This window comes from Microtus ochrogaster, unplaced genomic scaffold (genome assembly GCF_000317375.1).
Source record: "Microtus ochrogaster isolate Prairie Vole_2 unplaced genomic scaffold, MicOch1.0 UNK1, whole genome shotgun sequence".
NCBI classification, from domain to species: Eukaryota; Metazoa; Chordata; class Mammalia; order Rodentia; family Cricetidae; genus Microtus; species Microtus ochrogaster.
This window is the reverse complement of record NW_004949099.1, coordinates 7,955,539-7,981,249: the sequence shown is the minus strand read 5'-3', so window position 1 is coordinate 7,981,249 and position 25,711 is coordinate 7,955,539. Positions and strand designations below refer to the sequence as shown.

At 44.3% G+C, this 25,711-nt stretch overlaps 1 protein-coding gene across 18 annotated transcripts in view; it reads left to right on the top strand.

The window, feature by feature from the left end:
* Positions 1–25,711, top strand: part of Magi1 (membrane associated guanylate kinase, WW and PDZ domain containing 1) — a 618,461-nt gene that overhangs the window by 359,594 nt on the left and 233,156 nt on the right. Inside the window, exon 1 of one of the 18 annotated variants that reach the window (XM_026788189.1) lies at positions 22,706–23,237. The exons of 15 other annotated variants lie outside the window; for them this stretch is intronic. The gene's annotated coding sequence lies outside the window, so the exon portion shown is untranslated. Of the gene's footprint in view, positions 1–22,705; positions 23,238–23,528; positions 23,552–25,711 lie in introns of those variants that run through there. 2 more of the 18 variants (XM_026788191.1, XM_026788190.1) reach the window with 2 other exon arrangements.

Sequence of the window (25,711 nt, the reverse complement as noted above, 5' to 3'; positions counted from 1 at the left end):
AAAAAAAAAAAAAAAAAAAAAAGATGGGGATGAAGCAAATTAGCACACCATTGCTTGATGCATCTGTGGTGTTACCATGGTTACATTTTTGGCAAGCTTTCCCATTCTACCCTCCCCACCCGATCTCTTGGACTTGACTATGAGCTACATGGCTTGATTTTAAGTGTACCACTATTTAGAAAGTAGGTCCAAAAGACTTGGTTTAAAAAAAAACAAAACAATGGAAGAATAATGTTTGTCTTTTCTTAAAAAACCATTTGGTACTGATGTCCTATTTGTACGAAACTAGTAGATCAGGAATTTGGAAAGTGAAATTCGTGTTTGGACTGAAAAAGAAGATACAACACAATTCCCTGTACCGATCCAATTATAAAGTAGCAGAAAATGAGGTTTATTTTTTGTGCCTAGTGTGCTCTGTGTGTGTATGTATGTATGTGTGTGTATATAGGTATACGTGTCCATGTATGTATGTATGTTATGCACATGTGTGTCCACCCACATGCACAAGTATGTAAGTCTAGTTCAGAAGTCCATTTTTTTTATGTCATTCCCCAGGTGCTGAAACCCTGGGTCCCTCTGGGTCCCTCACTGGGACTTGGGACTTACCATTCCAGCTCGGCTGGCTACCCAGAGAGTCACAGGGATCCACATGTCTCCACCTACTTAGCGCTAGGAATGCAAGCCTGTGCCACCACATCTGCCTTTATATACTGTGGGTACAGGCCCTCATGCTTGTCTAGTAAACGCTTCACCTACTGAGCTCCCTCCCCTGCCTGTGATGTGGTTTTTAACGTGAGTGACTAGGGTGATGTAGGATTCTGTAACTGGCTTGGAATAGTCTGTCCCCATGTGTGTTTATTTTGACTCTTTGGCCCTATGCCTGGCAAAGCCGAGGTCTTTCTTGGCCAGTGCCTTGTGTGAGTGGCTTTGGGAGCTGTGGCTGGGGAGAATCAGTCCTCCTTGTGTTCTAACAGGAACAAAAGTTCCTGTGATCTGTGGTGTCCCGCAACCTCCACTGGCTGATACTCCCTGACCTCATGAGCAGGTAAATGCTAGAAGGGGGTTGAATTTATGCTCTCCACATTGTAGAAAATATCTTGACCATTGGCAATGAAGAGAGAAAGCCCCTCTAGTCCGAGTCATCCTGACATCCTCAGCATGTGTGTTGTGATGCTGTCACAGCTCAGAACTCAGTCTTAAGCGTGGCAATCGTCTGTTTTATTGGTAAGCAGAGGAACAACTGAACTTCTGCACAGTTACACTTGGAAATACCATGCTGCTCTCTGCTCACCCCCTCTGAGGCTATTATTTTAATTTTGAGCACTGTCCTTGAGGTGTAATTCCCATACCACCCTTGTCACCTGTGAATGCCTTCATGGAGTCCCATTTTTTTTAAATTTTTATTTTATTTTATTATTTTTTGGTTTTTCGAGACAGGGTTTCTCTGTGGCTTTGGAGCCTGTCCTGGAACTAGCTCTGTAGACCAAGCTGGTCTCGAACTCACAGAGATCCGCCTACCTCTGCCTCCCGAGTGCTGGGATTAAAGGCATGCGCCACCACCGCCCGGCTCATGCATTCCCATTTTTGTTGCAGCTATTTTCCCTTTTGTTTTTCTCTTCATTCAAGAACTTTGTTTCTACGGTAGAAGGAGAAGGTCATCATGGTAGAACTCAATTATATTTACCCCTGAAAATCACTCCCCCCTCCCTAGGGGAAAAGTGAGCACAGAAAAGCTAAATGCAGAAGGAGTCAGAGTCTGAGGGTGGCTCTGCCAGCTCTGTGGCCTCCTGCAGGCCACAGAACCCCTTTGATGCTCGTTAAATGGAAGGTAGTGGTCTACGCTCAACGAGAACTAGGTTCTTGTAGGCATGAGCAGCTTCCTAGCTGTGCAACACTTTATCTCACACTTGAGAACCATGTAATGTAGTCTCTCTCTCACACACACACACATATGCAGGCAGGCACACACATGCACACACACACACACGCACACACGCAGGCACACACTCACGCAGGCAGGCACACACACAGACACACACACAGACACACTCAGGCAGGCACACACGCAGGCAGGCACACACACACACGCACGCAGGCAGGCACACACACACATGCATGCAGGCAGGCACACACGCACTCAGGCAGGCACACACGCACTCAGGCAGGCACACACGCACGTATGTGCAGCATCTCACCATGTTCTAAGTTTACCATTCTGTCTTCTGCCCTACTTGTAGCTGTTCTGAAGCACACGCAGCCATTGCCCAGCCCTGCCCAGTGCTTCAGCCATACAAACGTCTTCCTGTCGTCTCCTGCATACAGACGCCTTCTCCTGTGGGTTCACATTGCCTTCTCTGGCCGGTTCCTTACTTCATTTTAGGGTTCAGCCTCGATGCCTCTTCTCCCTTGAAGTTCTGCCTCATTTCCTTCACTGGGACAGGTGTCGTTGTTAGGGCTCTCAAGACTCTAACCCTCTACCTGACCTATGGTTCCTACTGTGTATCTGTCTGCCCTTTTCGATCTGTCTTTGCCAAGTCAGGTGGCGTATCTCCCTTGGTGACCTCTGCACTTCTAACCTGGTGCCTGAATAGTGAAATAACTATTTGTTGAGTGAATGAACGGAGCAGGTTGGTGTTTCTTCCTTGGGTCTGCATTCACAGCCTTTAAGAGCTACTTTTGCATAGGTTTGCAGATTGAAAGGCTGCTAACCTCAGAGACAGGCTGGTAAGGACTTCATTGGGGAGTTGGCAGGTAATCCAAGCCGTCCTGAACATGATGCTAAGGAGTGCTTTGCAGCGGTTCTTAATTATAGTCTCTATTGCTGCACCTTCCTCAATGATAGCCTTCCTGTTTTGTGACTTCTTGTCTTGGTTGATGTGACAGCCTCTGAGATGGCTGCTTTGGAGTGGCTGCTTTCTGTTTGAGGATAAATACCTTACCTGACTGGGCTTGTCATTTGCCTTGCCGCTGCTGTCAGAGAGAGATGCAAGATGCAGCTCTAGGCTCATTCAGCAAGGTGGCTTCTCTGGAATGCTGAGTGCACCCCCTCTTGCCTCCTGCCTCTGGGGGGCTCTGCTCTGAGGGGCTCATTTTTTTCCACACAGGCAAAGGAATGTCTCCTGAAGGAGGGAAGAAGCCTGTTTTACAGTTTATTGTTTTGTTGAGCAAGGCTCTCTGTGATACTGAGGCCATTGTAACCTGCCTACGAGGTATTGGTTATTAACTTGGGAGGAGTTTACAGAGAGACTGTGTTTGGTCTCCAAGACATTTTAAATCTGATGTGATAAATAGGTGACCTTGTTCTTTATTTATAGAGGTGCCATATTCAGATAGACAGTTGAGCATCTGCCAACATTAACCTTTTTTTGCATAGAGCCATGCATTACTTTGGGAACTATTTGAACCTATTATTTTTCTCTTAGGCACTGTTGTTTCCACTTTGGCTTGTCTTAACTCAGCCCATTATCCCATGGTCTTTAATAATGAGAGCCAGTCTAATCAAAGTGCTGCCTAAAATTAAGAGGGGTGTGTGTGTGTGTGTGTGTGTGTGTGTGTGTGTGTGTGTGTGTGTGTATTTGCTCTTTGCAAAGCCTAATCTGCTTCATAACATTAATAGTCACTTATTTTGTGACTCTCTGTGTCTCAGGTGCTCTGCTGTGATTTGTACAGTTCACAGAGATTGCCTGTCTATCCTGTCACCTGTGTCTGTTTTAACCCTTAGCCTGCCATATCATCTAGTTTATTTAACAAATAGTGTGGTAATGCGCAGAAGAGCATCACCACAAAGTGGGTCCGACCTCAAACCAGATCTCACTCTGCTCCCCTGGACCCCCTCACTGCCTTTGTCACTGGTGCTTGACACGGAGATGCTGACTGTCTGGGAGTTAGCCTCCTCTTCCCAAGTCATCTGTCAGCATGTCCAACCTGTGACCAACAGACCATGGGTGTCCTAGGAGAGCTGTGATGTCCCAGCCTGACGCAAAGACAGTGTTGTTGCTGTCTTGTTTTGTTTTGGTAACTCAGTGGCACTCAAGTGTGAACTCTGTAGACAGCAATGCTGTGTTGCAGTGTGAGAATGTTACACAGGCCTGGGACCCTCTACCTGAAGGTCTTCGCCGAGGCCAATCCTTCTCCTACTGCCATGAATTCCGACAGTTAGCATTGCTGCTCCTTTTCAAGTTCTCTTTAGGCTGTCGCTATCTCAGAAAGTCTCTGGACTAGGGAATGTAGAGAAAAGAGTATCACTCACAACTGGAGATACCAAGGGGCGGAGTTCAGCAAGAGCCTTCTTGCTGTTTGGTCCCTTGACAGAGTGAGAGGAGGCCACTCCCCTCTGTTTGAAGCCCCCTCTGAGGATGATATGTAGTTTGTTACTATTGTAGTTCATGCATTCTTAGTGTATGTAGCGAGAGAAGAGTGGACTGCTTCAGTCAGTGGTCTGTGCTGCTACCTAGTTTATTAATGATTGAACTCAAGTACAAACCCATTTCTAACAACCACCAAACCCCAAGCTCTGGCTTTGCTTCTTTGCCTCCCGTCTCCTTGAAGGTCAGTTTTTTAAATGTATGTACTGAATCATAAAGTATCTCCTCTTAATAACATATGGCTTAGTCCTTGGCTCCGTCCAGGATCCTAATGTATCTATTTGGCAGCTGTGTTCATTTATTTAATTGCTTTATAATTTTAGCTGACATTTTCCATCAAGATCCGTTACAATTATAAAGCAATTTTCACAGTAATTTTTGAAGGTACATGAGAGTTTCCATAGTGTCCTTACCACCTATTATGTCAGAGAAGATTTTAGTATATTTTAGTTTTTCAAAAAACATTTCAGTCCAGAGAATAAAACACATTGTATTTTGCACAGATTCTCCTTGTGTCAAGCATGTTCAGTAGAAACAAGTGCAAATAGGGCAGGGTGTCTGGCTCAGGGGGTTGAGTGCTTACCCAGCATTCATGAGCTCCCTACCCCTACCCTTTGGGTTTGATTCCTAGCATTACGTAAAACTGGGCATGGTGATGCTGTTAGTCAGGGTGCCCTAGAGGATCAGAATCAATCGAATTAATATACATTACAGCAGGAATGAATAGGTTGGCTTCCCTACTGCTGGCTGGGTAGCCCAGCAGTGGCTGTTCGCACTCTTCAGAGGCTGACAGTCTGTAACTGCTCAGTCCACAGGCTGGATGCTCCACCACTCTCAATCTGGTGCTCAAGGCCTGGAGAGCGTTGGCATTCAGCTCATGCTAGAAAGCTAAGAAGGCTGGGTTCCCTTGTCAGTGGAGGATGGTGCCAGCAGGTGCAGCAATGCCATAGATGCACTTAGTAACATAGAGCCCAGGGAGTTTGAGGCTAGCCTGGACGACACCAAAACAAAACAGAAACAATGCCCATACCCCGTAAACCCCCACAAAAATATAATACATTTTCTAGCTATTTTTATGGATTATAAGCATTGATGTTAAAGTCTAGGTAAGGATAATTTTTCTTTTGTGTTTGATTGCCTTGCTAAAGATCATGATGAAATAAGGGATTAGTAGTACTTTGTGCACTTACAGAGGGCATGGGTTTGGTTCCAGCACTCAGATCAGGCAGGCCAGAATCTGATACCCTTCTCTGGCCTTTACGATCCTCTGTACTCGTATGATATACATACAGAAGAAAACACACACACACACACACACACACACACACACACACACACACACACACAAACAAACATACAATAAAATGTAAAATGGGTCATGTTATAGGTAACAGCTTCTTAATCTTTTTTTTTTTTATCTACAGCCTGTTTGCCTGAGAAATTTTTACCTGACCCCAGGTATATAGATATATAAAATAAGTGTACAAAAAAAAATAAGTGTACAAATTGACATTTGTGGAGAAGAATTCATCAAACAACTTATTTTAAAGCAATTATTTGATATATCTCTATATATTTTTTGTCATTTACTAAAGATGAAAACAAATTTGCCTTAACAAGATGGAAATGCTTGGCCATACTTATATAATGACTTAAATCTTTGCTAACTGTTTGATCATGTAGGATATAGAGCATTTTCCATGTCTTTGATTGTTGATCAGCAGATTGGTCCTATGATGCTGGGTACTGGGAATGCTTGATGGAGGAAGGTCATTGGTTGATTAAATAAAGAAGCTGCTTGCCCTGATAGGTTAGAACGTAGGTGGGAGGAGTGAACGGAGCAGAACACTGGGAGGAAGAGGAAGTGAGCTCAGAGACTCGACAGCTCTCCTCTCAGGGGCAGAGGCCTCAGAGAGACACGATGCTCCACTCTTGCGGGCAGAGGTGAGAGCTCTGCTCTCTGAGGCACACGCGATGAAGCTCCGACCCAGGATGGTCGTAGGCTAGAATCTTCCCTGTAAGACTGGTGCTACACAGATGATAAGAAATGGGCTAGTCCAGGTGCGAGAGTTAGCCTAGAAGAGGATGGGCCAAGCAGTGCTTAAAAGAATACAGTGTCCGTGTAATTATTTCAGGTAAAGCTAGCCGTGCGGGCAGCGGGGTGCTGGGGACGCAACCCCGCTGCTCCTATTACTACAAATGCTATTTCATACAAGTACATAGTACAAAAGAGCAGAAGCATATTTAGGGCCATTTTAGAAAGTTTTGAAGCTCTGAGCTAATCTAAAACCAAAATTCATTGAACCATTTTTTTTTTTAATGAAACTCAAGTGAGCAGCTCAAACAGTAATTTTAAAAATCAGTGAGTTCAGCACAGTATCATCCAAAGATACACCATTTGATACATGCTGAGGAATGACAGTGGGGAAAAATTTAAAGGCTTTTTGTTTTTATAACTAAATTATGTCCCTATAAGAGTGGAAAACTCTATGTGAACAGTAAACATGCTATATTTTTAGAACCTCTCGCATCTGAAACCTGAGCCAAGCTCCTGTAGGCAATGCTGCTGGTGTTCTATTTGATGACAGCATTTTCAGAAGAGGCTACAGTGCCATTGCAAAGTGAAACATGGGAGAACATGGCCAGACATGCCTCAGATATGTTCCATGTTTAGTTTAATTGTTCATGGTTGCACACTGAGCTGAAAGTGCCATATCCCCCACATTCAGTTAGAGGACCCTGTATGGGTTTCATCACACCATTCTAGAAACCGTTGGGCTGACAAGATGACTCAGCAAACGAAAACTCCCATCATGAGTGTCTAGGGACCTGAGTTCAATCCCTGAGAGCCATTTGGGAGGAAAAACCTTCTGAAAGTTGTCCTTTGACCTCCTCATGCACACCGTGGCACGCAGTTAACTGCACTCACACACAACATACTCTCACACTCTCACACACACACGCCTGCACTCACTCACACAGTGCACACACATACAACACACACACACACACACAAAAGAAAACTTAGGTGTAAAGTAAACTTCTCATTGTGATTTGACTCGATTTAGACTGGACAATGCCTGTCACATGGCAATCACAATGGGAATGACATTGTCATATTAGTGAATAGCATACTGCTTTTAAAATTAGACAGTTATCTGGGAAGGTAGCAGGGCTAACACAGTGCGTGCAGCCCCGTATTAATATCCAGGAAAGCCCCCCCTCATACCCTCCCCCCACACACACAGAATTAACTAGTTACTGCTCCTGTCTGGAAATATGCACTGCCGTATTTATGGGTAGATGGCCAGGGGGATACAACTAATATCAGTTCTTTACAAGAGAGGAAAAACAACTGAAAATATATTGCCTGTACAGAAAGGGACAGAGACAGAAGAAATAACAGGCCAGCAGGCAGAGCTGTGAACAGCGGGTCAGTCTGGGAGAAGGCATGTGGTGTCCTTTGTATCCGTTTTATTCTTTGGACATCTACAAATTTGGAGTCACTCTCAGATAAAATGTTCTTAAAAGAAAATCAACTCATACCTAGAGGAAATAAATCAACCTACTTATTATGTATTAGAAAAAGGATGTATATGCTCCATTTGGGGTTCATTCTTCCTGTGTTTACGTCGGTGTCTTTAGATTGCTTTAAAGCTGGGATTTGGTGAGCACCTTGATAGGTCATGATGCAGAGACTAAGAGATGCACATAGCATGAGACAAGACTCTCTTGTGGAGTAATGAGTCTGTGTTAAGGGTTTTCGTTAGCGTGTTTCACGTCAGCTAGGTACTTCTGTTCCGCTGTTACCCTTCACAGATAAGGAGACTGAGCCTGATAACGTTCCCGTTCTTACCCTGTGCCGTAGGACTGAGACACCAGCACGCGATACTCTCTCATAACCGTAGTGTTTTCATTAGACTTTGGGTATGGAGTTGCGTGTATGCCAATCTAGAAAATTAAGTTAAGAATAACCATTTTAAGTCAGTTCTAAGGATTTGCTAATGAGATTCTAGATGAGTATAAAAGAATTCATAGAATGATAATTGTGTTATGAACATGTGCTGGATGCCATACACGCCAGGTTTTACTACACTACAATAGAGTTGTCTCCTGATGGTCTTGTAACAGGGAACTGCTACTCTCCACGTTCAAGGTTAGATAGCTTGCTCAAAATTTTACCACCTCTAAGTTATAGATCTGTAGTGTATACTCTGCTAGATGCTCAATTGGAGAGAGAGTGGAATAAAATTACCACTCGTTTTGGAGGTACATGCCTCAAAGATGCTTTCTAAATATTATGACATAATGTATTATACAGGTAATATCTGCTCCAGACTTACTGGAAATCCAATTAAAAGAGTTCCTCATTCTTTCTCTTTTTAATCCTTTATTTACAGTACAATTTTTAAAGCTTTTTTTTTCTGATTAATTATGCATGCATTTCAACATTCAGACACACATGGACGGGAATCGAACTCGGGACCTCGGGCGCAGCGGGCGGCGCACTCAACCTCTGAGCCAGCTCTCTGGCTGTTTACAGTACGAAATTTAAACACGATCTTGGTTCTGAAACTGATACTTGCAGGTCTGTGGATCCCACTCTGTGGCAAGCCGGGAAGCACACACAAGCTGGTTCAGTTTATCAGACTCAAGGGTGAATGTCACTCAAGAAAGGGAAACCTGATTCACTCTTGGTCTATGTTACGTTTCTCTGGGAGATTACCATGGGAAGATTGACCTTACAGTTGAGGCCTGTGGGCATATTTTCCTCTGATCTTTCTCATCACTAGAAGTCCTTCAGTGGTTTTTCCAAACACCATTCACTTCCCATCCAGCCAATCACATTTAGAATATGTGATTTAAAAACAAACAAACAAAGAAACAGACTGGAAGCCAATTGGACTGGACCACTGGAAAGCAAGCCTGGAGCTGAGGGTCTTAAGTTTTAATTTTTTTCAACTGCAAATGGCCCCTGGTGAATACTGGTGACTCCATTGCCATCTCCACAGAAACGCTACCCTGCTCAGGAAATCCTTCATGACTCTGTGGAAGGTGCTCACTTTTTTTATTTTTCTGTCAGATCACCATCTTTTCTGGACTCTCCAGTGCAGAACTACCTGAACTCCTCTCCAGTCATAGGCATTAGGTCTGCGTGGCCAGCTTCCTAGCTGCCAATGCAGACATCAGAGAGCACCACTGGGTTGACTGGGCTGGAACTGGCCACCCCATGGCTCTGACCCAAGTTCTTGGCTCTTAATTCAGTTCAGTAAATAATTGGAATCCTAGGCTTGGTGTGGTGGTACATGACTTAATCCCAGCACTTGGAGGCAAAGGCAGAATTTTTTGCTTCTATCTTTGTTTTTTTTTTGTTGTTGTTGTTGTTGCTTGTTTATTTGTTATTTATCTTTTCAAGACAGGGTCTCACTGTCTAGCCCTGGCAGTCCTGGAACTCCCTATATAATGAGCTATATAATGAGATCCCGTCTCAAAGAGTCAGGGTTCTATTTGTTATGACTTGAGTCAGAAGTTCCCCTCTCTTTACTCATATCTTAAAGACCTGCTCCCTAGTCTGGCTTGCCTGTTTTGCAAGCTGTGGACCTTCTGGACATGGAGCCAGCTGTTGAATGTAGTTACTATGAACAGCATTCGAAGGGTATACCTACCCATGGTTCTTACCTCCCCCTTTGCGGTCTTGTCTGATGGCATGCGAATAGCTTCAGCCACGTACTTCCAGCTCTCTCAGCTGAGCCACTCTGCCATGCTTTCTCAGTGGTTGGTGATGGACTAAGACCCCCCCCCCCAAAAAAAAAAAACTGGGAACCAAAAGAAATTTGTCCTTTATTCTTTCAGATGTTTTGGCCACAGTGAAACAAATATAATTGGTCCTTAATGAGTAGTGAGTGTACATCCTGACTTTCTGAATTAAAACATCTGCTTATCCAGCCCATGTCTATTCATTCATTTCTCTAGCTCCTGGGAAAATGTTTACTGAACAGCAGTACCCAGCAGATGAATGTGTTGGGTTCTCAGTATGAGAAATACGCTGGGTGAATGTCCTCCTTTGAGGGTGTTTACCATGTAGTGGAGAAGACAAAATACGTGTGGGAGATAGTGTCATGTGACATGGGATAAAGCAGCGGAGAAACCACCAAACATCTACACACTGAGCTCCAAGACAGCCAAGGCTACATAGTAAGACCCTGTCTCAAAAAAAGCGGGTGTGTAGGGGCGACTTCAAATTCTTAAATTTGACATTCATGATGAACAGGAGACTTGAGACAAATGATCTTGGCCCTGCTTGTCCTGTGCAGTTCTTGATCGGTATGTCATGCTTAGCAGCTTCGGTTGCCTGTTAAATGAAGACGCCCAGGAGGCGAGTTGACAGACTTTAAGGACCCTCTACATGAGCAAGGTGTTCTCTGGCAACCCTCAGGCCTGTCCCAGGGCTTTGCCTTCTCCTCACCCTGCTCTCACTCTCAAGCCTTCTCTTCTGTTTGACTCATGCAGAGTTGGGGGTCTTCTGACCTTTCCTGCCTGTAAGAAGTAGGCTGTTCTGTTGTCTTAGGGACTTTGTTTTGAAAACGTGTTTTGGGTAGAATGGAAACGAAATCATTTTCAAGGTCACTGGCTGATACGTGTGGGGGATTTATTCCTCTGGCTTGTGTATGTGAGTGTGTTTGTTGTTTGCTTCTCACCCATCTCCTAGGATGGAGCATTAAGTCCTCGCGGCATACGGGAGCCACAGCTTCTACAATCTTTGTTTCATCTACTGATTCAAAAGATATACATGTCTTGTTTTCATCTCTAATTGGTTTTCCATAGCTTCAGCTTCACTTCATTAGGATTTGAGGGAGAAACGCCACATCTGTTTCACCAGAAGTTTGAAAGAAAGCATGGCTTGAGCGGTAGATGAAATGTTCTTTTGTTGTGTGGTACGACTTAAAATGAGGCACGCTGTGAAACCACTGTGGGGGAAAGCGTGGGGGAAAGTTGGGACTTGGCTGGTAGAGTGCCTGCCAAGCTAGTACGAGAACTTGAATTCGGATCTCCAGCCCCCTATAAAAAGTCAAGTGTGGGGTACTCACTTGTAGCTCTAGTGCTAGGGAGCCAGAGCCAAGATGATCCTTAGAGCTCACTGACCAGACAGACTTGCAGAGTCAGTGAGCTCAAATTCAGAGATGAATGGCTCCCAAAAGTCTGGTAGAGAGCAATAGAGGAAGTGACTTTTTGGCCTCTGACCTCCACACATGGGTGCATATACATGTGCAGGTGTGTGTGTGTCGTGTGCTCACACAATGAAATTCTGTCACATTTCTGACCGTGAAACTCACAGTGACCCTGGGTGACACTGAGTCATGTTTTGTTTTGAGGGCTGTGATCTTGAGGTTTTATTGAGTTTTGTTGTTTTGTCTGTTTAATTGTTACTCGGTTCTACTCTTCTCAAAGGGTGGACACCTACATTGTGCCTTGTGCATTTTGTCAGAGTTGCATACCTGCACAAATTCACACTAGAAAAGGTAAAAAGCCACATGACTAAACATAGATAAGAATCATGGGTTAATTTAAGTTGTAAGAGCTAGTTAGTAATAAACCTGAGCAATAGGCCAAAGAGTTTCTAATTAATATAAGGCTCTATGTGTTTCTTTGGGACCAGGTGGGACCGAAACTTGCTTCAACACCCTTATATCTCCAACTATGAATACTTTGTTCCCTTCTCAGAAGTAACCATGATTTTGATGCTGTATATTTAAACACATTTTTCTTCTTGAGCTTCATCTAAGTATAACCATGTAATATATATGCTTTGTTTTTGTGTTCTTTTTTATATATTTATCCCTTCTCCTGCCCTTTTTGTGCGTGCGTGCATACGAGAGAGAGAGAGAGAGAGAGAGAGAGAGAGAGAGCACTTGTATGTGTTGATTCTTTTCTTCTACCTTACATGCCTATATAACACCCCACTCCCCCACCCTTATCCCTATGTATGATTTAGTACCTCCTATATGGTTGGGGCAACCAAGCTTTTTTACAGACATGAAAACATATGACTTGTTACATGAAGAACAGCCCCTAGCATTCTAGGAATCTGTCCATGGGCAAATAGGGCTTATAGGATAGGAGTTTTGTTTTATTGGTCTTTTAAGCACGGTTACTAAACTTAAAACTTAACTTTATGTATACGTGTGTGTGTGTGTGTGTGTGTGTGTGTGTGTGTGTGTGTGATCACCAAAAAAAAAAGTTCACTGGGGTTTGGAGGAGATGGATCACTTGATAAAGAGCTTGTTTGCAAGCACAAAGACCTGAGTTTGGTCTCCAGAACCCATGTGAAGATATCTGGATGTGATGACATTGATTTGTGATTGAAGTGATGGGGAGGCAGAGACCGGCAGATCCCTAGGGTTAGCCCAGTCTAGTCAGTGAGTTTCAGATTCAGTGAGTGGTTTTGTTTCAATAAAAACATGATAGATGGCACCTGAGGAATGATACAGCTTGAGGTTGTCTCCTATTCTCTACATGCAGAAGTGCACCTCGCATACATGAACATGTGTGCACATATACACATATGCACACACTTAGAGAAAACCCTACAGAGTGGGTCCAGGTTTACCTGCTTTTTAGGTAGGCTGCAATAAGAATGACACAGGAAGTGTGAGTCACCAAGCACAAAGCAGTAAGCGCTCTGTTCCAGGCATGAAGAAGGCTCAGGCGAGCAGCATCTAAATTAAGAAAAAGAAAATCTATTCTTGTATCAGGGGTCAGATTCATTAAGACATTTTTATGTTGTGCCCCCCCCCCCCCCAGCCCCCATTCTCTTTATGTGCCCTTACCTGCTTCCTCTTCTTTTGGAGTACAAAGAGAGAATGGTCACATGTATAATGCATACTGGGCTAACGTGTCTGATTTGTTACAAAGGCACACTAATGGTCATATCAATTCTCCTAAGAAGCTTGTCTTTGCAAGGGAGACAAATGGGGAGTAGAAGTGAGTTTCTGAAAAGAGGGCACTGAGATAAAATGTAGAAGTGGCACTCAATTAGAGCCATCTTCCTGCCCCGGTAAGGAGCATGCAGGAAAAGGGCCTGGGTTTTATCGTTCATTTCTTCCTCCGCCTTTGTTACCTAGCATCTCAGAGACTCACTTTGTTCATCTGTGAAGTAGAGAGAGCAGCACCTTCCTTACACAGCCTTGCCCCGAGGCTTTGCAGAGTGGCTGACCTTCAGGCAGCTAGCACTGTTTCGGAAGCTGCTAGCATGAGATGGGTGATGTTCACGGGGAGAGTGCTGGTGCTGGGGAGGATGAAGAAGGTCCCTCTTTGGCTAAGAGGGACCATGCCTGCCCCTGCCATCTCCAGGCTCTGTTTCAGGATAGAGGTAATAACAGTTCCAAGGGGGCGGTGATTGTTGCAGCAAGAAGAACAATGTTAGTGAAAAAGGCGCCTCTCACTCTGTAGGTTCCTGGATGCCCCTTTGCGTATCAAACTCAGGGCTTGAGTCAACCCAACCTGGGCATCCCAAATGACTTACAATGGTCTTTATTATTTGATTTGTGTATTTCAAATTAGGTGTAAAACAGGGCTGTAGTAGGACATGTCTTTAATCTCAGTACTCTGTAGGCAGAGAAGCAGGAAGATCTCTGAGTTCTAGGCCAGCCTCTCTCACAGAGTAAATTCCTGGACAGCCAGGGTTATGCAGAGAAACCCTGTCTCAGGATGGGATGGGAGGAGTATGTGTAAGCACAAAATCATAGTGATTTGAAAAGGCACTAGAACTGACTTTAGGCAGCTTCCCTCATCCAGGCTTTGGGACACTGATACACTTCGGAACACTGTTGGGGTTGTTAGTATGGGACACTGATACACTTTGGAACACTGTTGGGGTTGTTTGTAAGTGCCGACTTCCAGTGTGGACTCACACTCCCTCCATCTGACTTTGTAGACTTGGATAGGTTGCTTTCCTGAGGTTTCCTAATTTCTGACACACAGGATATGCTATGGTCCCCATAGACTTAAGAGAGAGGACTGAGAGACACAGCATTTGAAAATACGACCGGGCACACAGTTGGTGGCGGTGGTGCTGATATAAATCCATGGACTTGATGAGTAGTGTCAAATTCGGTGATGCTTATTTATGAGCACGGTGGAGGGTGCAAAGAAAGGTGTGTTTTAAGCTTGCCTACCAGACCATGTAGACTCACTCAGCCTCAACTGTGTGTTGTGGCTACAAGCAGGCTTTGGTTCTATAATTCTGTCACCAAATGTTCCACACTCTTTGGAGCAGTTGCAATTGAGATAAATCTGCTGTATAACTAGTCTACCATTGAGCAATCTGCAATTTACCCACATAAAACACACTCACCTGCCCGTTAAAATGGTGAGTGGGCTAGTGTAGCCTTGTTTTTTCTCTCCCGCTCATTAACTGTGACGACCTTAAACGTGCTTTAAAGGTAGGGCAGGCAGTACGGAGGGGCCTGGTTGGCCTCCTGGGCTTCTACTTTCTTGAGCTCTCTGAGATGAATGGCTGTCTGGATGAGGAGCTTTTCCGCCGTAGTGCACAGCCCCCACAAAGCACACCGTACCACACCACATTTCCCCCAGCAGTTACACATCTATATCTCCTCACCTGTGTGGCTACTCACTGTAACATCTTCCTCAGGTCCTCACACGGGTGTTGTGTGCATCGACCATAACGTACCACACTTGAAGAGTTCAAGCATGATGTCCTCTCTCCTTGTGTGTTTTGAGGCCAGGAGGAGTCACAGCAGAGCAGACCAAAGGCTGATGACGGCACAGGCTTACTGAAGCTTGCGCAGTGTTGCGGATGGAAGGGTGTGCCCTTGTCAAACAGTCCGTCTGTAGTGAGGCTCTGCAAATAAAGCTTCCACGGCGGCAGCTTTCCAGTTGGGCACAGATTTGGAGTTTCCTGAACTTTTATCTTTGATGGCACCATTGTAGAATGGTTTTTCTCCTCCTAGCCCTCTTGCATAAATCTCCTCCCATGATCCATTGCCAATAACAACTGGAAGCCTGCTGGGTGGCAAACCCCTATGGCCTTAAAGAAGCTGGGCTCTTTCCACCTTGGAGGGTGCGGTCAAATGGGACAACTGTAAGGACATGCTCTCCTGCTATGCAGCTTCCTTTCCACGGTGAAACTGACCGCATTTAGAATTGAGTTATTTCCCATCTGCTCTATGGTTCCCCAGCTAACCTAGGAAAGTCTCAGAGTTGTCGTTGGGATTGTTTTCTGGACTGGTGGAGGGGTCATGTCCTCATATATTTGTGGCAATACAAGTCAAAAATCCAGCTGGAAAAATGACATTTTAAATTGTTACATTTTTTTTTTTCTTTTTTCATTTACGGAAGTCAGAGGTTCTTACAAGGAAGATGCATCCCTGTGGCCCATTCGAACTGGGAAGTGATTCGCCATCTGTCTTGGACGTTATGTGAAAGTCACCAGACTCCATATGCAGAAAAAAACGTCAATAGTGACTTTTCCACCACGTCTTGGTTATACCTTGACATAATATTTTGACATTAAGGTCCTTTAAATAACTTTAAAAGGATCAGATAAGCTGACACTCTTTTGTTTAGCATCTCTTTCACCAGCAGTATCTGTTACTTCCTGAATGAGCCTTAAGTTAACCTTAAGAGACAATCAGTGTCCTTTTCCTGGTGAAACTTTGCTGCAGAATTCAAACAGGTGTGCTGGAAAGTCGCATCCTTTGAGAAGGGTTTCATTTTGGTCAGTGCTTCCTTTGTTCTATAAAGCCAGTATTTCTTGGCTTGGAGACATACGTTTTTCTACATTTGGGTGTAGTGAAACAAAGATGTATGCATGGAATGTTACACTTTTTTTTTCTTGAAAAACCTATTAAAGATGTAGCTTATAATTAATAACATTTTAAAACTGTTGTTTATTTTCTCAGTGTCTCATGTATCTGAGGCTGACCTTGAACTTGCTTTATACTAAGCGTGGCCTTGAGCTTCCTATCCTCTTTCCCCCTTATCTTGAGTGCTAAGTGCTGGAATAACGTGCTTAAGCCACCACACTGGATTAATGCAGTGCTAGGAATTGAACCTGGGCCTTGTGTATACTGGGCAAGCACGCTATTGTCTGAACTACATCTCCAGCCCCAGACTAAGGAAAGTTTGGTATTGAAAATTAAAAAAAAAAAAATTACCTTGTGCTATGTATGGTTTAAAAACTGTCTCCTTCAATTCAAATGTTGAAGACAAATGGCCAGTGTGATATATGACTTTTAGGTGACAGGTCAGGCTGTGAGTGTGGAAGGAATTAGTGCTGTTATGAGAGGGCTTAGGAGAATATGTCTGCGTTCTGTCTTGGCTCTGCCCAATGATGACCCAGTGTTCCTCCTTCTGAGCATGCAGAGACAAGCTGCCATCTTAGGACAAGGTCCCCGTAAGACTTCCAAGCCCATTGGCCTCTTGACTTTGAACTCTCCAGCTAACAGAACTGTGTGACACAAACTTCACAGATTTCTACTTCTTACAAACATTCCACAAATGGGCTAAGACACAGACTATTTGTTTTCGTTACTGTGTTTTGGATTTGTGTATATATGCTGGTACGACAGCTATCAGGCCCCCTTTTCACCCCCATGGCCCTATCACTTAGCAAGAAGTTCCACCCACATTATTAATCAATACCTTAGAGTTTTCCATCCCATATAATTATCAAGTTTTGTTATTGTATCAATAACATAAATTATGTTATTAAAAATAAAAGCACAAAAATTTAGTGTGGCCTTTGTAATACCATAGTGTTTACCTTTTGTCAGACAACCATAGACTGTTATTTAAATCCTCTAATCATTTGCCTAGCATGTGTGGGATGCCCAGGGCTTCCAGCACCCCATTCCTAATATATACAACATATACACATCTGTTTGTGTGCTGGATGTAGTCTGGCTGTACAGCTCAGTACTTGCTCAGGGCCCTGGATTTAATTCATAGCACTGCAAAAACAAAATGAAACAGAAATTCCCTCTGACAGCTTTTTCTAATAATTTATCAATGTGTTCTGAATTGCCTTTCCCTCACGGTGACAAAGTAGTTGAACACCGTCAGCATACAGCAAAAGGGTGGTTTTCGGGGGGGTTTTGGACCATGGTTGTTCAGCCCCATTGCTTTGGGGCCTGTGGTCCCTGCACAAGGCATCACAGGAGAAGCGTCTGGTTGAAGAGATCTCTTCATGTCATGGTGATTGAGCAGTATATAGGTGAAAGGAAGATGCAAGGATCCTAATGCCTTCAGGGGCATGCCCCTAACAACCCACCTTCCTTCAGGGTTCCCTTCCTTCAGGCTGCCTTACCTCCCAGTGGGGCCACAATAAAGCAACCAAATGCTTAGCACTTTGTGGGATGTTAGGATCCAAACCTTGTGCTCATAACATGTATGAGCACATACGACACATGATGTATAGTCAAGAATGTCCATTTAGGGGACTATATAGTGGGCACCACACTCTTAAAGACTACATAAGAGCTTTCTGTAAAATATCCTGGCCTGTGTGTTATTTACTTGTTTGTTTCAGTGATTGGGTACAGAGAGGAGAAAATAGTTCTTTCATCTGTTTTTGTTTGTGTGTGTGTTTGAGACAGGGTTTCTCTGTGTGTAGCTGTGGTTGTCCTGGAACTTTTTCTGGAGACCAGGCTGGCCTCGAACTCACAGAGACCCGCTTTCCTCTTCGTCGAGTGCTGGTATTAAAGGCCTGTGCCACCACCACCCGCTGGTTCTTCATCTTAATTGCATCTTATTCAGTCATTTCTCTACTCTGGTTTTCTATTATCTCTTAAGACAGCTTCCTTAGTATATTATTCCCCAAAATAACTCATCTGTCTAGGTTTTCAAATTAGTAATTATATATGACATTCTCTTACACATGAAGATAAATATTTTTCTATTTATAATGCCTTACCTTTTGTATTTGAAACGAGTGACACAATTTCTCTTCATGATTTTGTTTGCCAAAGATTATTTTCTTATACTTTCACATAATACAACAAAAACAAACTTCCTCTCTTCATCCTTTTTTTCTTATTGCCTGCAGTCTCTTATCTATATTTCCACTTTAATGTCACTATTCTTACACCATACATTTTAAAACAGCCTCATTGAAATGTATCACCCATTTTTTAAAAACTTGTTTTTTTTTTTAGTCTATAACCAGCTCCTTGTATCCATGGATTCAAACAACTTCAGATTCTGTGTTAAGCTTACACTGGATGTGTCCATCTTGAGTGTTAATGACTTATTTTCTTGTCACCATTCTCGAAGCAACACAGTTTAACAACGCTTAGGGAGTATAAGTAACCCAGAAGGGATTTACAGTATTTGAAAGGCCTAAGTTATAAACACATACACATTCTTTTGACTGTTTACTTCTTTTTAATGATTATGAGTACTATCACAAATACATCGTATACCTTTTTATGTCGGAGTGTATTTTCATTTCTTTTGAAATGGAATTGTTCTGTCATATCAAATAAGTTTCTGAGTCTCTGCAAGACTGTCTTCCAAAATGGCAGCCCCATTTTATATTCTTATTTGAGAGTTTCATCTTTGCTAGTTGTCATTTTGATTAAAACGTCTTCATGCCTATGAAGTGTGATATGTCATGGTGGTCGTGACTGAGGACATTCTTATGTGTTTACTAGTCACTTGTGTGTCACCATTGGGGAGCTGTCTATTTAAATCCCTCACTTGTTTTTCCAATGGACTGTTTGTTGTTGTATTACCTAGTTGTAGAAGTCCTTTGTTATTTTGGATATAAGTTCCTCATTAGATATGATCCACAAGTATTCTCTCCCTTTGTATTGATTCTCTTTTCCTTATCTTGGTAGGATTATCCTCGGGGAAAAAAGGGAGCTCTTCAATTTGTAATGTGCTTAATTTCCGTGTGTACACCGTTGATATCATTGCCTGAGGACTATAAAGACGGATAACTTTTCTAAGATTTGTATGGCCTTCTGTCTGTCATTATTATCTCTTATGAGTAAATCTTCGTGTGTAGTGTAAAAAGGGGACAGCTGTATTCTCTTGTATATGAATATCCAATACTCCCAGCACTGTTAGATGACTTTTTAAACCTTTTAAAAGTTTATCTAGCCGGGCGGTGGTGACGCACGCCTTAAATCCCAGCACTCGGGAGGCAGAGGAAGGCGGATCTCTGGGAGTTCGAGGCCAGCCTGGTCTACAAGAGCTAGTTCCGGGACAGGAACCAAAAGCTACGGAGAAACCCTGTCTCGAAAAACCAAAAAAAAAAAAAAAAAAAAAAAGTTTATGTTCATATTTATAGCTTCATATATAGTTGTTTTCTTTCATTCTTTGATAAGTAGACTTAGGGCTGTGGTTTCCTTCTGTGTGGTGCCTAGGCCCATCCTGCAGAGTTAGTTTGTATTAGTGCCCATTTTTGGCCTCCTTTCTGTGGTTAATGTCTATTTTTACTGCATTTCAGTTAGTGGGTGTGGCCTGGATTGTCATTCAACATAACTGTATCCAAGGACAATTCTATTATAGTCACGACAGAGCTCCTCTTCCAACCTCATAGATTGGTTATCCCTGTTTGTTATATCCCACTGTGCCATGCTCTTGGCATGTACTAAATAAATTTGCTGGCAAGACATATGGAAAGCAGGCGTGATGGTCTGAGCTGTGAGCCCAGGACACAAGAGGCCGAGGCAAGTGGATAGAGAGCAAGTTCATGGCCAGCATGAAATACATAGTAAGATCCTACCTTATGAAAACAAATCAAAATAGTAGAGTATGATCACTAATTAAGTCGTGCCACGGTCATTTATGTAATCCCAGCACATAGAAGGCAGAGGCTGGGGAGTTGGCAGAAGTTTGGGACTAGTTTGTTCTACATAGAGAACTTCCAGCTATCTAGAGCAATATAGTTAGTAAGACCTGATATCTCAATACTCCCCCCAGCCCCCGAAGGCATATTCATAGACACCTGTTAGCAGATCCACACCTTGAAAGGTCAAGGTTAGTGCCATAGCAGTAGTGCAAAGCCTGTGTCTATGCCAGACTCACTCACCATCTGCATCCACCCACCTACTCATTATACTTGCCTCATGGGGCACAGACTCTCCATGCTCCCTTTTACAGGGCAGAGGGAGGGTAGAGGTGTTGCCAGGTGAAGCTGTTTGCCCCATTACTCACATGAGAAAGAAGCAGAGTTGGCCGTTGCACTTGTTTGGGCCCAGTTCCCACCTTAGAAACCAATCTGCACTCCTGCCTCCAAAGTGCTCATCACGTTTACTTGGTCTGATGGCTAAATATTTGTTCAGAAAGAAACCCTTTGGCCTTTTCTCACAGCGTGTTAAAATGTTGATAGGAAGACATATCTACACCTCATTTTTACCATGAACCGAAGACCCTGTCTGCCTGCTTCCTGGGTCTCGAAATTAAATAATAATGAATGAAGCACACAGTGGTTCTTATTTTTGTATGTGACCAGTGTAGTTTCAGAAGACACTCTATGAATAGCTTTCTTTATTTTAGTTGGAGACCACTTGATCTCTGCAAGCCTGAAGTTGAGGGTGTATTCTCTGATAAAGCTACAGCAGATTCCCAAGGTCTCTTTGCTTCTCCTTGCGTTTCTCTTATACATAAAGAAGCCTGATGTTGGGCTAATTGAAAATCATTTGGATTTTTCCTTCTCTCTCTTCTCTCTCTCTCTCTCTCTCTCTCTCTCTCTCTCTCTCTTTCTCTCTCTCGCTCCCCCCACCATGTTCTCTTTCAAGAGAGAAAACATGAAGTTGGGGGGGGGGGAAGAGATGGGAAGGATTTTGAAGGAGTTGGGGGAAGGGATAGACTATGCTCAAAATAGATGAGATTTTTAAAAATAAAAAAAAATAAATTTAAAAAGAAAATTATTTGTTTCTGTTAAGGATATTTCCCATCTAAACGAGGGCTGTTCTTTTTTTTTTTTTTCCTGCCTAGTAAGTCAGAAGAAGCTGGCTGTTTCCCTCACCTGCTCTGTTGTCACTTGGTAACTGTATCCCAGGCAAGGTTCTGGTCCCCAGTTATCTGACCAGGCTGCCCTGTGAGATTTCTCTCCCCCATATTCAAATGTTTTGCCATCGTTTGGCTTTCATCCTCTCAGTCCATTTTTTTCTCATCATTCTCCTTCTCAAAGTTTTAGATTCCTTGTCTCTTGTCCATACATTAGATACTTTAGTCATTATTTATTTATCTGATTTTTCGGGACAGGCTTTCTCAGTGTAGACCCAGCTGTCCTGGAACTCACTTTGTGGACCAGGTGGGCCTCCGATTCACAGAGATCAGCCTGCCTCTACCTCCTGAATTCTGGGACTAAAGGAATGCTGAGATTAAAGGTGGGCACCACCAGACTCGTTTTAACTTGACAGTCCCTTGCATACGACTCTGGAGCTCTGGGGATGCAGGTGATGGGTGGTACCTTCTTTTGTAGACAAAGGCATACTCTGGTGCTACCCGTGTTTTCCTCAACTGCCAACAGAAAATATCTACTCTCTGGAGTGAGTTCTAAGTCTCTAAGGAATGTTTTCCACTCACCACACAGAATAAGGACACTGAACTAGGAATAGGCCTGCGATCAAATGTCTGAGCTGGAGGGGTAGGGAGATGGCTGGTACAGAGCTCCTTGCACAAGCCTGAGGACCTGAGATCCCAGCTCTCTTCCCAAAAGCCAGGTGCAGCAGCAGCACCTTTCGTCCTAGTGCTGGGGAGGCGGAGGCAAGAGCATCTCAAGGGTCTTGCTGTCCAGCTAGTCCAGCTCAGCTGGTGAACTTCAGGCTCAGTGGTAGACCGTGCCTCAAAAATTAAACTATAGAAATGACTGACGATACACTCTCACCACACACACACACACACACACACACACACACACACACACGCCAAGAAACGAAAAAGTAAGTTTGAATACGAGGTGATAAGCCTCAAAGAACATGATTCTAAATGAGAGTCTACCTTTAATTTTTTTTTGAGTCAGCTGCTTGAAGGGGAATCCTTCAAATTCTCATTCTCGACTTCTCCATCATCTTTAACTCCAAGAAATAACTGTTGCAAATATAAGAATTATGTGTGTGAAATTTCTTTCAAAGTTAGGAGAAAGGCCAAGGGGTCTTGGGCATCTGTCCCTGTTCCTGAGAGTCACCCACCTTTCCTTACCATACCTCCAAGCTCTTGCCCCTCTGTCCACTCAGCTGCCAGTCCTTAACAAATGGGGCAACCCGATTTCCCGCCTTTCCTTGGCCAAGGGCTCCCTAGGACCAATCGGGTGATGGGGACTTGACATGTCCTGGTAGGGGAGCTAGCTGGGTCCCGCCCCCTCCCGCCCCCTTCACAGGTGCAGCCCTAATCCCCCCTGGCCTAGATATCCGGCAGCCTCTAAGAACCCGGGCTCTGTGATGTAATGCGCTTTTTTCACACTCCCGGCTTAAATACAGATGGAAATTGTTGTCATGTGTTAGAAATGTCGCCAGTGATATAAAAGGCGCAAGCTTGAGCATCCTCTCTCCCTTCTCGCATATCAGCTGCTCCTCCAGCCAGAGTCTGTGCCCTGGAAAACCCACTCGGTGGTCAGGTGGCAGAGGAGCCCCCCAGATAGCTTAGGAAAGGGTTCAGATCCCACTCCCCACCCCCGCCTCTCCTTACAGCCGCTGCGGAGCCGAGGACCAGCGTGGTGGGAGGCTCTTTCAGGCGCACAAAAGGAAGGATTAATCTTGGCGATTGGCTGGGCTTTTGCAGGCAAGTACAAGTCCACGATCTCCTCCTGGCCGGCCCCTGCCCACCTCTGGATTCGAACGCTCGGCCACTGGAGGAAGACTGGATTCAGCTAGGCGGCGACCGGGGTGCCTACCACCGGAGGTTTGCACTTGGGTTGTGGGAACATCCATGGGGGTGAAGATGCCGTGTGTGGTGTGTGGACCAGGGAGGAGGGGAGGCAGTGGGCCAGCTTGGGAGGGCCAGATGGCTGAGGCTGCGTTTTAATTCAACGGCAGGCAGGCCCCGTTTGGCTGGGCAGGGTGGGAGGAGAAGCAGGGAAGGAAAAAAAAAATCAGAGGTCAGTGGGTAGGGAGAGGCTGGGCTCCCGAGCAGATGCCTGACGAACAATGGGGCTTTTGAAGGGGATGCTGGAGGAAGTGTGGCGTGCGCTTTGTATTGCCTCCTCCGCATTGCAGGTTGGAATCGGGCAGCTAAATTTTAATGAAGTGCATTCCAAAGTATGCTAGTCAGCCTGGGCTTGGGGAACCAGAGCGAGGGGCGGCCCCCAGGCTTTGCTGAATGGGGGACTAGGGGCGGAAGGGGGAGGGGGGCCGCCGAAATGAGTTCCTGATGGATGGTAAAGGAGCAGATGAAAGCCTGCTCAGTGTGGAGGGCAGGGGAAGGGGGGGGGGGGACAGCCGTAGGCCCCGTGCATATTAATAGGCTCCAGCAGGTGTTGGTAAATGCGTGTTGCAGCATTGTTCCGGCGCCCGGGCTGGAGTAGGCGGGGAGACCGAGAGCTGCTTCTCCTGGCGGTAGTAGGCAAATGCCTTTGCACTTTGGAAGAGCTTTGCTAGCTCTCAAGAAAATAAAGAAGGAAAGGACCACCATCCCCTCTCTCCTTTCCCCCAGTTTTAAAAGGAGGAATGTACATGCAGAAGGTTTTTTAAGTTTGCTTCCTGGAAATTAACATGTGTTTGTGAGAGCACTGTCTTATCTAGGTAAGGTATGCTTGTCTGTGGGCATCAGGAAACAGGATTCCGGAGTCTGGCTTGTGAGCGCTTGGGACCTGAAAGGCTGCCCTCCCTAGCTGGTTCTTAATGAGCCAATCCTGGAAGGCTGGGATCTTTCTTTTTTTTAAAGAGGCAGGAGGGTGTACCTTCCTTCTCAGCCCCGAATCTGTCAGACCTGAGTATCAAGGGGACAGTGAAGTGTGCAAGGAAGCTGTCTCAGCCACAGAGTTGGCCTTCCACACAAAGGGCGTGGATTTGTGTCTGAACTAAATGGTTTGAGGGTATGCCTTGTTTATTTGTAAGGATTAGGAATAGGCCCCTTTCTCTTGCCAAGAGTTGCCTATGCCTAGAGCCCTATCCATTGAGAATCATTTAGGAGGCTTTTTAGTTGGGACTGTGCACTGGTCAAATAACCCTTGCTGGTTTTGTTGTTTGCTTGCGTGCTTGTTTTTACTACTCTTGACTAGAACCTATTCAGTGTTTTCAAAAGGTTCAGACATATTCATTGGAGGCTCAGATGAAATCTGGAAGCATTTGCAGTGGAAGGGGCGTGTGACGTGTGACTCCTATGTTGAAAATATTTAACTGGTTTTATATGTAACTATGTACATTTTAAGGCGGACTAACATTGACTTTTGGGGTTCTGGGAAAAATGGTTTTGTTGAGAAAAGGTTACATTTTTTTTTTCATCTATAAGGCTAGTTCCTCGTGAAAACTGGTGTTTTACCAGAACTTTGGAATTCTCCATTGATCAGATGTATGTTCGGATCCTTTTCATGACTGAGCTTGCACAGTACCTGGTCAATAAGGTCTAGCGCACACTTGCCTATGAATTTTAGTGCTGTTGAAAGCTTGAGCAGATTAATGGTGTCAACACTATGTTGAGGCCTCCATTTCTCAGCTGAGCAAACAGAAACAGTCTGCCTTTGCCCCTGGCTGCTTTTCTGCTTTGGGCTTTGGGGAGGAGGATGGGGTAGAAGGAAGGGATTGCTGTTAGGACCCATCTCTGACCACCTCCCACTCCCATTGTACCCCACCCCCAGAATGTTGGAACATTCCTGTTTTGCTTCCCTCTCTAGTTTCTCAGGCTACAAATTTCAAGTTGTGTTTCTATGGCAATGCCTTGAAGAAAATGTTTGATATTGTATCTGGCTCTCCTGTGTTTTCACTACAGAGGAGGAATTGACCTATTATTTTATCTTTGTTTCTTTCACTAAACTTAGACTTGCTGGTCCTTGCTGAGCAGAAAGCAGGGGCAATTGTGTTTGTTACAGAAGTTTTCCCAAAAAGACTAGAGCATTCGTGTGTGAGTGACCCAGGGTGTGACCCAGTGGAGCAACCATCCACTGGATTTATTCCACACGGAGACTTTCTGTGATACACAGGTATAGATGGGCCACTGTGATATATAAGATAACAGTCCATGAGTTATTGGTACCCAGAAAGTCATGGCTGGAGCTGATGTGCAGCCAGGGCATTTCCCAGTAGTGCATTCTACCTCACTCTCTCCTGTGTCTCGAAGAAAGAATAAAGGCGAGGGAGAAAGAAGAAAACCTTTACATTTACAAAGAAGTCAAGCACGGATTGACTAGTAGCAGTTACTAAAATGAATGAGTAAGCAAG